Raw genomic sequence first — 12,151 nt, 5'->3', positions numbered from 1 at the left:
AGCATGTATATTTGCATGCATTGTATTGGACAGTTTGAGAGTTTGAATTCGATGCCTGTTGCACTTGGTCGGTTAATACAGGGACGGTTAACGCTGTTTGTAGACGACGTTGGGCTTGTCGTCCGATGATATCCCATGTGTTATGCGACTGCAGGCTTTCTCGGCGAATTTCATATATGAAGTCTTCACGGGTTGTCAGCCGAGTAGCATCGTCGTCTCGTAGCAACGTTTCGATGGAATGCGTCTCCATCATGTTCAGGCGAAGTGTCGGGATATCGCTGCTGCTGCTGCTGCTGCTCTCATCTATTACTTTCCCCTCTTTGGGGAAGTGTGAGGGGGAGTTTGTAGCCTTTCAGCTTTTACTCCCCTGTGTACTTGTGTGTGTGTGATTATTTCTGTACTTTTTGGTGTCTGTGAAATGTGATGATTGTTCTGTGTGTGTCTGGTACTTGCCTGAGGTTTGGCGAGATAATTGTAGTGATTTGGGTAGGAGCAGGATTTGGGAATGGATATTGGGATTTTCTCTTCGACTTATTCGTCAAAGATCGTCATGGGGCGATTGTGTTTATCGCGGGACATGTCATACCGACCTAGGGAGTGGATAAGGGCGTTTCCTGACCTGGAAGAACCCTCATAGAAGGCCCTTGCCAGGTCTTGAAAACGCTCTCTCAGGATTGGGATTTCAGCAGCGGCATGCAAATCGTCAATGGGGAATCCAAGAGGTAAACGCAGTGCCCTTCTGAGGGCGCGGTTCTGCAGCCTCTGGAGTTTGTGCAGGTGCTGCTTCGCCGCGTATCCCCAGACAGGACACGTGTATTCCATGACTGGCCGGATCAGGGCCTGGTATACGTTCACTCCTACTGAGCAGGTAAGGGAGCTGGATAAGTTGAGGATTGGGTACAGGATGGACATTCTGGCGCAGACCTTCCTATGGACCTCGTCTATGTGGGGTTTCCACGTAAGACGAGAGTCCAAGGTTACGCCAAGATACTTGGCGGTTCTGCGCCAGGGAAGTTGGGTTCCGTTTAGGTGAAGGTGGAGGGGGGGGGGGGGGGGCGTTGAGGAGGTTCGCGCCTTCCGAGCCTACGGGTAATCAGCATAGCCTGCGTCTTTTCGGATTTGATGGTGATTCGCCAGCGACGGGCCCAAGTTTCTGTGTCATCTAAAACCCTTTGAAGCCTACGGATGATCAGGTCCTTGTTCGCGTTTCTTGTGTAGAAGGCTGTATCGTCAGCGTACTGAGCGGTGTGCACCAGGGGCGGCCGTTGGTGTGTCCGCAGTGTACAGACTGTACAAAATGGGCCCCGGGACCGATCCCTGTGGCACCCCAGCACGAATACGCCTCTAGGTGGAGGTGGCTGTTTCAACTTTGACAGAGAAAGTTCTGTTCGAGAGATAGCTTTTGATCTGCTTAACTATGCTCCCGGGGAACCCTTGTGTGTACAATTTGTAGAGTAGCCCTCTATGCCATACATAGATCTTGCTGAGAGTTGGCAAGAGGCTAATCGGCCTGTAGTGCTGCGGGAATAGAGGGTCTTTTCCTGGTTTGTGTATCGCGACCACTTCCGCGTGTTTCCAGCAAGCTGGGAACTCGCGGGTACGAGTAACCTCGTTGAAGACGTTCGCTAGGTGTTCGTTCGCCGTGGGTGGGAGGTTTTTGACCAATTGGTTGGTGACACTGTCATGTCCTGGAGCCTTTTTGGAGGGGAGAGACCTAATTACTTTTGCCACGTCTTCAGGGGCAAAAACTGTGGGTTCATCTTCTGGGTCCTCCTCAGCATTGAGGAAGACAGTCAGTTGACGACGGACCACTCTTTCATGCTCGTCATCCTGGTGTTCTGCCGCTTGGAACTGCTTCTCGAAAGTGTCGGTGAGGGCGTTGGCCTTTTCAGCATGGCTGTAGGCCATACCCCGCTCGCCGTGCAGTGGCGGCATCCTAGCGCGTCTTTTTCTGAATTGTTAGGTTGCTTGCCAAAGTGTGTGATCGTCTACTTTGAGGGCTGTGAGGCGGTTTAGCGATTGCTGGTTTCTGTGCTCATTGAGCGCTACCTTCAACTCTCTCTGTAGACGCTTGAGCAGCCTCCTTGTGGCCTGGTTTCTGGGTTTCTGGTTATCTTCCACTCTTTTGCCACTCTGTTCTTATGTCGAATTTGAGCTAGCAAGTGTTCCGGGAGCTGTATTTGCGGCGGCGGGCCATCCCTTTGTGGAGGGGTGGCCTCTTCTGCTGCCTGCAGGATGGTACCTGTTAGGTCTTGTAGCGCTTGTTCTACTGTTTCGGCAGTAGGTGGCGGAGCGCAAGCGATATCAGAGGCGACAGTTTCTCGGTATCGCTCCCAGTTTGTACGTTTGTAAGACGTCTGGTACCGTGGGAGTGCTACCCATTCTCCCACGTCGACCTCTAGAATCACTGGGTTGTGATCGGAGGACATTCTGTTGATTGTCCTTGCGGTCACAAACCCCGTAATCCTCCTGGTGAGAGCTATGTCTAACACGTCGGGCCTGCCTCCATTTTTTGGAAAATGTGTGGGCTCGACTGGACCCCATGTTTCGAAATGGTGGTTGCGCGCTAGTTGCAATCTGGCGCCTGCTCTGGAGGTTACTCTAGAATTCCAATCAGGATGTTTGGTATTGAAGTCGCCCCCCATTATGAGTTTGCCTTCAATTTGCCCTTCTATCTGGTCTTGTGGGGGTCGGTAGACTGCAACGATTGTTAGGGGTCCAGTGGCAGTGGCTACTTCCACCGCCACTGCTTCGATTTTATTGGTAGCTGGTAAGAATACCTGGTGGTGGGCGATCCCTCTTTTTATGTATATGGCCACTCCTCCGCCTTGGGTTGGCCTGTCTTTGCGGCAGCTAACGTAGTTGGGAACTGTCGCTTTTATTCCCGGTTTTAGGTGGGTTTCCCCCATCATGCATATGTCGATGGAGAACTCCTTCATGAGTTCTCTGAACTCGACCTCTTGATTAACAATGCCGTCTGCGTTAAAGACGCACATTGTCAGGCCTTGGATGTTTGGTCGTCTATCCATGATGGGGTTTTGAAACTACTGAGGAAGTCGCAGAGGGGAGCGACTGCTGGACTGTTGCTTGAAGGGCAACGAGGATCTGTGTGTCCTGCTTCTGGGCTTCCCTGAATTCCTTCATCATTTCCATGACGAGGTTCATGGTCTGCACCATCACGCCTAACAACTGATCCGTGGGTGGGGACTGTGTGTGGGGTTCCCTAGAGCTTCCTCTGCTTGGTGGACCTGGTCATTGTTGTTGTGTGTTTCCCGGTGTTGTTCTTGTGACTGTGATTGGTGTTGTGGTGACAGGGCCACGCTTTCATGGTTTCTCAGAGGAGAAACCACTTCTGCATAGGTTGCCCTGGGTGTGTCAGGTCTTGGTTTTACCCAGGCCTTGTCTGTGTGTGTTGTTGTATTTTGTTTTCTTGTGTGACTGGTTGGGTTTGTCGTGTTTTGTTTACGTGTGTGGGGGGTGGCCTTAGCGCCCTTTGCCTGCTGTGAGTGTCTTTTGTGGACCTCACAACCTTCGTAACCCGCTGTGTGGTTTTTGCCACACAGCGTGCACCTTATTTGCGGGTCCGTGTGTTTTAGTGTGCATGTCCTAGTGTCGTGGGCCTCGGCGCACTTCCTGCATCTCACTGGCATGGTGGAGTGTGCAGCGATGTGGTTCAGGCCCTGACACCTAAAGCACTCCACTGTCTGTATCGTCAGCGTACTGTGCAGTGTGCACCAGGGGGGGCCGTTGGAGTGTCCGCAGTGTACAAACTGTACAATACGGGCCCCAGGACCGATCCCTGTGGCACCCCAGCACGAATACGCCTTCTGGTGGAGGTGGTAGTTTCTACTTTGACGGTGAAAGTCCTATTCGTGAGATAGCTCTTAATCAGCTGAACTATGCTCCCGGGAAACCCTTGTGTGTACAACTTGTAGAGTAGCCCTCTATGCCATACTGAATCAAAGGCTTTGTCTATGTCTAGTAGTACTATCCCGCAGTAACCTCTGTGGTTGAAACCCTCTGTGGCTGCTTCAACCATTTTCATGACCTGTTGTGGGGCAGAGTGGTTCTGCCGGAACCCAAATTGGAAATCTGGCAGAATTTGCTCTCTGGTAATATGTTCTTGTATGGGTCTTAGCAGGAGGCGCTCATAGATCTTGCTGAGAGTTGGCAAGAGGCTAATCGGCCTGTAGTGCTGCGGGAATAGAGGGTCTTTCCCTGCTTTGTGTATCGCGACCACTTCCGCATGTTTCCAGCAAGCTGGGAAAACACGGGATCGAGTTATCTCGTTGAGGACGTTCGCGAGGTGTGTGATTGCTGTGGGTGGGAGATTTTTGACTAACTGATTAGTGACACTGTCGTGCCCTGGTGCCTTTTTTGTAGGGAGGGACCTAATTACTCTTGCCACGTCCTCGGGGGCAAAAAGTATGGGTTCGTCCTCTGGATCCTCCTCAGCATTGAGGAAGACAGTCAGTTGACGACTGACTACCTCTTCATGCTCTTCATCCTGGGGTTCTGCCGCTTGGAACTGCTTCTCGAAGGAGTCGGCGAGGGCGTTGGCCTTTCCAGCATGGCTGTAGACCAGTCCCCGCTCGCCATGCAATGGCGGCATCCTAGTGCGTCTTTTTGTAAACTGTTTGGTCGCTTGCCATAGTGTATGATCGTCTACTTTGAGGGCTGTGAGGCGGTTTTGCCATTGCTGGTTTCTGTGCTCATTGAGCGCTACCTTCAACTCTCTCTGTAGACGATTGAGCAGCTTGCTGGTGGCCTGATTTCTGGTGATCTTCCACTCTTTTGCCACTCTGTTCTTATGTCGAATTTGAGCTAGCAAGTGTTCTGGGAGCTGTATTTGCGGCGGTGGGCCATCCCTTTGTGGAGGAGTGGCTTCTTCCGCTGCCTGCAAGATGGAGCCTGTTAGGTCTTGTAGCGCTTGTTCTACTGTTTCGGCAGTAGGTGGCGGAGCGCGAGCGATATCAGAGGCGACAGTTTCTTGGTATCGCTCCCAGTCTGTACGTTTGTACGACGTCTGATACCGTGGGAGTGCTACCCATTCTCCCACATCGACCTCCATAATCACTGCGTTGTGGTCAGAGGACATTCTGTTGATTGTCCTTGCGGCCACAAACCCTGCGATCCTCCTAGTGAGAGCTATGTCTAACACGTCGGGCCTGCCTCCATTTTTTGGAAAATGTGTGGGCTCGACTGGACCCCATATTTCGAAGTGGTGGGTGCGCGCTAGTTGTTGCAGTTTGGCGCCTGCTCTGGAGATTACTCTTGAATTCCAATCGGGATGAGTTTGCCTTCAATTTGCCCTAGAGCAGTTATGTCTCCCTCATCTATCTGGTCGTGTGGGGGTCGGTAGACTGCAACAATTGTTAGGGGTCCAGTCGCAGTGGCTACTTCCACCGCCACTGCTTCGATTTTGTTGGTAGCTGGTAAGAATACCAGGTGGTGGGGGATCCCTCTTTTTACATATATGGCCACTACTCCGCCTTGGGTTGGCCTGTCTTTACGGTAGCTAACGTAGTTGGGAACTGTCGCTTTTATTCCCGGTTTTAGGTGGGTTTCCCCCATCATACATATGTCGATGGAGAACTCCCTCATGAGTTCTCTGAACTCGACCTCTTGATTAACAATGCCGTCTGCGTTAAAGACGCACATTGTCAGGCCTTGAAGATTCGGTCGTCTATTCATAATGGGGTTTTGATACTACTGAGGAAGTCGCAGAGGGGAGCGACTGCTGGACTGTTGCCTGAAGGGCGACGAGGATCTGTGTGTTCTACTTCTGGGCTTCCCTGAATTCCTTCATCATTTCCATGACGAGGTTCATGGTCTGCACCATTACGCCTAACAACTGATCCCAGGGGGGGGGGGGGGGGTTCCCTAGAGCTTCCTCCGTCATGGAGGACCTGGTCGTTGTTGCTGTGTGTTTCCCGGTGTTGTTGTCGTGATAGTGTCTGGTGTTGTGATGATTGGGCTACGCTTTCATGGTTTCTCGGAGGAGAAACCACTTCTGCATAAGTCGCCCTCGGTGTGTCCAGCCTTGGTTTTACCCAGGCCTTGTCCATGTGTGTTGTCATGTTTTGTTTTCTTGTGTGTCTGGGTGGGTTTATGGTGTTTTGTTTGTGTGCGTGGGGGGCGGCCTTTGCGCCCTTTGCCTGTTGTGTGTGTCGTTTGTGGACCTCACAACCTTGGTAACCCGCCATGTGGTTTTTGCCACACAGCGCGCACCTTATTTGTGGGTCCGTGTGTAGTAGTGTACATGTTCTTGTGACGTGGGCCTCGGCGCACTTCCTGCACCTTACTGGCATGGTGCAGAAGACGGCGATGTGATTCAGGCCCTGACACCTGAAGCACTGCACCGTCTTGTTCTTACGGCGCAGCGGTTCAGTGGTGACAGGCACAGCCAAAACTATTTTTATCTCCCTTTTATTCTGGGGGATGTCTGGGAGTGTGGCCTGGTATAGTGGCCACTTGCTGTTGATGTTGCCCATCTGCTGGACCGCCTTGACGACGTACCCCTGGGCAGTCAAATCTGTTTTGATCGCCTGGGGGGACACTCATCTTGGGAGATCTCTTATTACTATGTTTCTGTTTCGTGTTTTTGTTGTGGGGAATGTGTAGTGAGGTATGTTTTTTGTGTTGAATAGTGTTTTGACTGTGTTGTAGTGTTCGAGTGTGTGTACTGTGACTTTTATTTTGTCTCCACCGGCGGGTTTTGCCTGGAAACTGCCTCCCCCGATTTCTGTCTTGAGCAACTCGAAGAGCTCCTCATAGTTTTGAGGGAACTCTGCGACAATCGGGGGGAGATGGTGGGCGACTTGGTTCTGTGTTTGTGTTGTGTTTTCTGATGTCTCTGGCTCATCAGCAATCGCGTGGAACCTGTTCGGGGTGGGTTCCACTCCCCGGGCCGGCGTGAGCCTCGGCTGGCGAAAGGTTTTCCTCGCCAGCACGAAACCTGCCCGGTTATGCGGTTCCCTTCCAGTGCCGGTGTTTCCTGGTCCCCTCCTAGGACGACGACAGGTGCTGTCGGGGGCGCAGGCTCCTCAGAGGGTGTGGAAGTGGTTGGGATGGGGGTGGTGGAGTGCTTTTTCCCCTTGGAGTGCTTCACCTTCTTGTCCTTCCTTACATGCCGTTGCTTGGATGTGGTGGACTTGAGTGGGAGGGATTTGAGGAACTGGGATCGGGTAGGGGGTTGGGTGGCAGTTGCGGGTTTGGGAAGGATTTTAGTCGGTTGACTGGGCTTCTGCTTGCCATTTAGGTTGCGGATATGTTCAGCAAGGAGGCCACAGCCGTTGGCAAGCAGGAGAGGAGGGAGGAGCGGAGAGGGAGGGGAAGGATCGCAAATACTGACGATGTATTTGTTTGTTTGTGTTTTGTGTATTTTTGCCATGTCGGTAGCGGAAAGGGGGCTTGCTGCCAGGTTATTGTCAGTTGCAACTTTTGTTGTCACCGTTGGGTTTTCCGGTTGCATTGCTGACCCTACTATGACGATGGCAGACGCGGAATTCTGAACGGGGGCGGCGGAAAACATTTCTGTGGTTCCGCGGCCCGCTTCCAGGTCCTGGCCTACTTTTTCCCTGTTCTTTGGGGGGGGGGGGGGGCAGAGACTGACTCTGCGGCAGCTGAGGTGCTCGAGACGGCCGGCCGCGCGGCCCGCGGCAACAAGAAAGCACGCCTCGTGTCGTCGGCGGAAAGAGACCGCCGCGACCCCAAGGCGCCACCCAAGCTCGACATACCACGACGAGAAGACACGACAACTCTGCCAGGCGACGCCATGCAAAATTTTTTCCCAGTGCCGTCCGTGCTAAGACCTCGGCGCAAGTGCCCGTCAATGTTTTAATAAAAACAGAGCCGGAGATCACTTCTGTTTTTACTCCCGTGCAAGCGGGGGCCTATGGCTGACAGTAAGCGAGTAAGAGGAGCAAGCTCAACCCTTGACTACCACTCAGCGAGTGGCAGTCAAGGGTTAAGAAGCTCGTCCTAAGTCCTCGGAAAAATTTCATCCATGTTTGGTGCACATATTAGCTACAATTCGGAAAGAAATACTGTGGGGTTAAGAACTACCAGCCTCCTATTAGTGATAACGGGAGCAGGAAGAGATGGACAGACAAAGAGGGTGGAGGAGAGATGGGCATAGATAGGGTATAGGAGGTGGATAGGGAGAGGGGGAGGGGGAAAAGGACGGAGAGAAGGGATAGGGATAGATGGACAGAGAGAGGATAGGGTATCAGATGGACAGGGGGGGCGGGGGTATGTGGACTGAGAGAGAAGGGGGCTTGTAGAAGACTGGAATGTGCAGGGTGTCCCAAAAAAACGACATACATCAGGGACAGACCCCTTACAACAAAACAAGAAAAAACTGTCTGTAAACGATGGCTCCAAAGCGCGTACCTTAAGTGATTTGTTCATCTTCGACACTGTGAAACACTTCTACTACTCTTCTACTGAAATCTATTTGATTGTCATATTGTAGGAAGACATAGTATAGACCAAAACAAGGAAAAAAAGTCAAGTAAACATGGGTTCTAAAATGATTACCTAAAGAGCTACGAGCATTTGTTCAGTACAAGAGGTGTGCTTCACACTTGCGAAGATGAGCAACCGCTCACGGGTCTTAAAGTATGCATTTTGCACCCCACGTTTACTAGACTTTTTTTTCTTGTTTTGGTCGATACCTCCTCCTCCCAAAATATGGACCTTGCAGTAGAAGAGATCTGTTACATGGTATCGAAGCTGAACAAGTACTCATACCCCTTACGGTATACATTTTAGAGCCCACTTTTACTAGACTTTTTACTTCTTTCTATATAAGTAATCTGTCCCTGAAGTTTGTATTATTTTTAGGACGCCCTGTATACATAACCGGGCAACGACGGGTACTCAGCTAGTGTCTAATAAATCTCGTGTGGCTCACAGCGTGGCGCAAATACACTAGTGGCCATTAAAAATGCTACACCAAGAAGAAATGCAGATGATAAACGGGTATTCATTGGACAAATATATTATACTAGAACTGACATGTTATTACATTTTCACGAAATTTGAGATGCATAGATCCTGAGAAATCAGTACCCAGAACAACCACCTCTGGCCGTAATAACGGCCTTGATACGCATGGGCATTGAGTCAAACAGAGCTTGGATGGCGTGTACAGGTACAGCTGCCCATGCAGCTTCAACAGGATACCACAGTTCATCAAGAGTAGTGACTAGCGTATTGTGACGAGCCAGTTGCTCGGCCACCATTGATCAGACGTTTTCAATTGGTGAGAGATCTGGAGAATGTGTTGGCCAGGGCAGCAGTCGAACATTTTCTGTATCCAGAAAGGCCCGTACAGGACCTGCAACATGCGGTCGTGCATTATCCTGCTGAAATGTAGGGTTTCGCAGGGATCGAATGAAGGATAGAGCCACGGGTCGTAACACATCTGAAATGTAACGTCCACTGTTCAAAGTGGCGTCAATGCGAACAAGAGGTGACCGAGACGTGTAACAAATGGCACCCGATACCATCACGCCGGGTGATACACCAGTATGGCGATGACGAATACACGCTTCCAATGTGCGTCCACCGCGATGTTGCCAAACACGGATGCGACCATCATGATGCTGTAAACAGAACCTGGATTCATCCAGAAAATGACGTTTTGCTATTCGTGCACCCAGGTTTGTCGTTGGGTACACCATCGCAGGCGCTCCTGTCTCTGATGCAGTGTCAAGGGTAACCGCAGCCACGGTCTCCGAGCTGATAGTCCATGCTGCTGCAAACGTCGTCGAACTGTTCGTGCAGATGGTTGTTGTCTTGCAAACTTCCCCATCTGTTGACACAGGGATCGAGACGTAGCTGCACAATCCGTTACAGAAATGCGGATAAGATGCCTGTCATCTCGACTGCTAGTGATGCGAGGCCGTTGGGATCCAGCACGGCGTTCCGGATTTACCCCCTGAACCCACTGATTCCATATTCTGCTAACAGTCATTGGATCTCGACTAACGCGAGGAGCAATGTCGCGATACGATAAACCTGAATCGCGATAGGCTACAATCCGACCTTTATCAAAGTCGGAAACGTGATGGTACGCATTTCTCCTCCTTACACGAGGCATCATAACAACGTTTCACCAGGCAACGCCGGTCAACTGCTGTTTGTGTATGAGAAATGGGTTGGAAAGTTTCCTCATGTTAGCACGTTGTAGGTGTCGCCACTGGCGCCAACCTTGTGTGAATGCTCTGAAAATCTAATCATTTGCATATCACAGTATCTTCTTCCTGTCGGTTAAATTTCGCGTCTGTAGCATGTCATCTTCGTGGTGTAGCAATTTTAATGGCCAGTAGTGTATAAACGTCTGACGGCATGACGGGCGTGTCAAATTGAACTGGTGCTGTTGCCAGTGTGGAAATCACGTCCCTGCTACCGAGGGGTGTTATTGTATTTGTGGCATGAGTAAAAGGCAACATGCAAACGCAGGTTAATATCTGAAGGGTGGTGGGAAGGGGGGGAGGAGGAGGGGTGTCTCCTGTTTACGCAAAATGTTCTCGAGCCGGCCCTGATTATGCCCCTCCTCGCTATTGAGCTGTGTGGAGAGTAGGCATCGAAAGAATGTCCTCTGGACGAAAGGCAGATAGTGTGTGGAAGAGCACTCACCTCGAGTGGTCCGCGCAGACGTGTCGTCAGCGGAGAAGTTATTCTGCCTCTATAACGGACGCCTTGTGGCCAGGGACCGGATGCGGGTTTGGCGGCTCGCGTCGTGGCGCGCTGCGAAGCCAGATAAGGCCAGCCAGCGCAGGGCAGATAAGGCCCCAGCTGCATCAGCCGGCATTGCGGCCACTTGTCGATCGTTATCACGCCACCTCCACCTCACTGGCGGCGTGCGCCACGCCACTGCGGCTCCTCTCAACCTCTGAGTTGGCACGTGCGGTATCCCTGCCACTCGCTACGGCAGTTTGTGTTCTGGCTGTTAAAATTCAAACATAATGCATTCCAATCAAGAACAGCTGCCAAGATGAGAAACATAGAAGTTGATATCCTCGGTGTAACAGAGCAGCTTAAATCACTTAATAAAGGCAAGGCCTCCGGTCCAGATTGTACACCAGTCAGGTTCCTCTCAGAGTATGCTGATAAAATATCTCCATATTTAGCAGTTATATAGAACCACTCGCTCATAGAAAGATCCGTACCTAAAGACTGGAAAATTGCTCAAGTCACACCAATACCCAAAAAGGGAAGTAGGAGTAATCCGCTGAATTACAGGCCTATACCACTAACGTCGATTTGCAGTAGGGTTTTGGAACATATAGTGTATTCGAACATTATGAAGTGCCTTGAATAAAACGATTTATTGACACATAATCAGTTCGGTTTCAGAAAATATCGTTCTTGTGAAACACAACTAGCTCATTATATTCATGAAGTAATAAGTGCTATCGTCGGGGATGTCAAATTGATTCCATATTTTTAGATTTCCAGAAGCTTTCGACACCGTTCCTCACAAGCGTCTTCTAAACAAACTGCGTGCCTACGGAGTATCGCTTCAGTTGTGCGACTGGATTCGTGATTTCCTGTCAGAAAGGTGACAGTTCGTAGTAATAGACGGAAAGTCATCGAGTAAAACAGGAGTAATATCCGGCGTTCCAGAAGGAAGTGTTCTAGCCCCTCTATTGTTCCTGATCTATATTAACGACATAGGAGACAATCTGAGTAGCCGTCTTAGATTGTTTGCAGATGATGCTGTCATTTACCGTCTTGTAAAGTCATCAGATGATCAAAACGACTTGCAAAATGATTTAGAGAAGATATCTGTATGGTGCGAAAAGTGGCAATTGACCCTGAATAAAGAAAAATGCGAAGTTATTCACAAGAGTACGAAAAGAAATCAGCTAAATTTCGATTACGCGATAAGTCACACAAATCTGAGGGCTGTAAGTTCAACTAAATACTTAGGGATTACAAGTACAAATAACCTAAATTGGAAAGATCAGATAGATAATATTGTGGGTAGAGCAAACCAAAGACTGCGATTCATTGGCAGTACACTTAGAAGGTGCAACAGGTCTACCAAAGAGTCTGCTTACACTACTCTTGTCCGCCCTATTCCGGAGTATTGCTGTGCGGTGTGGGGCCCGCATCAGGTGGGACTGAAGGATGACAT

The 12,151-nt window shown here is 50.4% G+C and overlaps 1 protein-coding gene across 1 annotated transcript in view; it reads right to left on the bottom strand.

The window, feature by feature from the left end:
• LOC126416943 (cadherin-23-like) overlaps positions 1 to 10,667 on the bottom strand; it is a 597,779-nt gene extending 587,112 nt beyond the window's left edge. The window contains exon 1 of the mRNA XM_050084822.1: positions 10,648 to 10,667. The gene's annotated coding sequence lies outside the window, so the exon portion shown is untranslated. The remainder of the gene's footprint in view (positions 1 to 10,647) is intronic.
• Between the last annotated feature and the right edge of the window lie 1,484 nt (positions 10,668 to 12,151).

This window comes from Schistocerca serialis, chromosome 8 (assembly GCF_023864345.2).
Source record: "Schistocerca serialis cubense isolate TAMUIC-IGC-003099 chromosome 8, iqSchSeri2.2, whole genome shotgun sequence".
Classification (NCBI taxonomy): Eukaryota; Metazoa; Arthropoda; class Insecta; order Orthoptera; family Acrididae; genus Schistocerca; species Schistocerca serialis.
The sequence above is the reverse complement of the archived record's forward strand: the minus strand, read 5'-3'. Positions and strand labels throughout refer to the sequence as shown.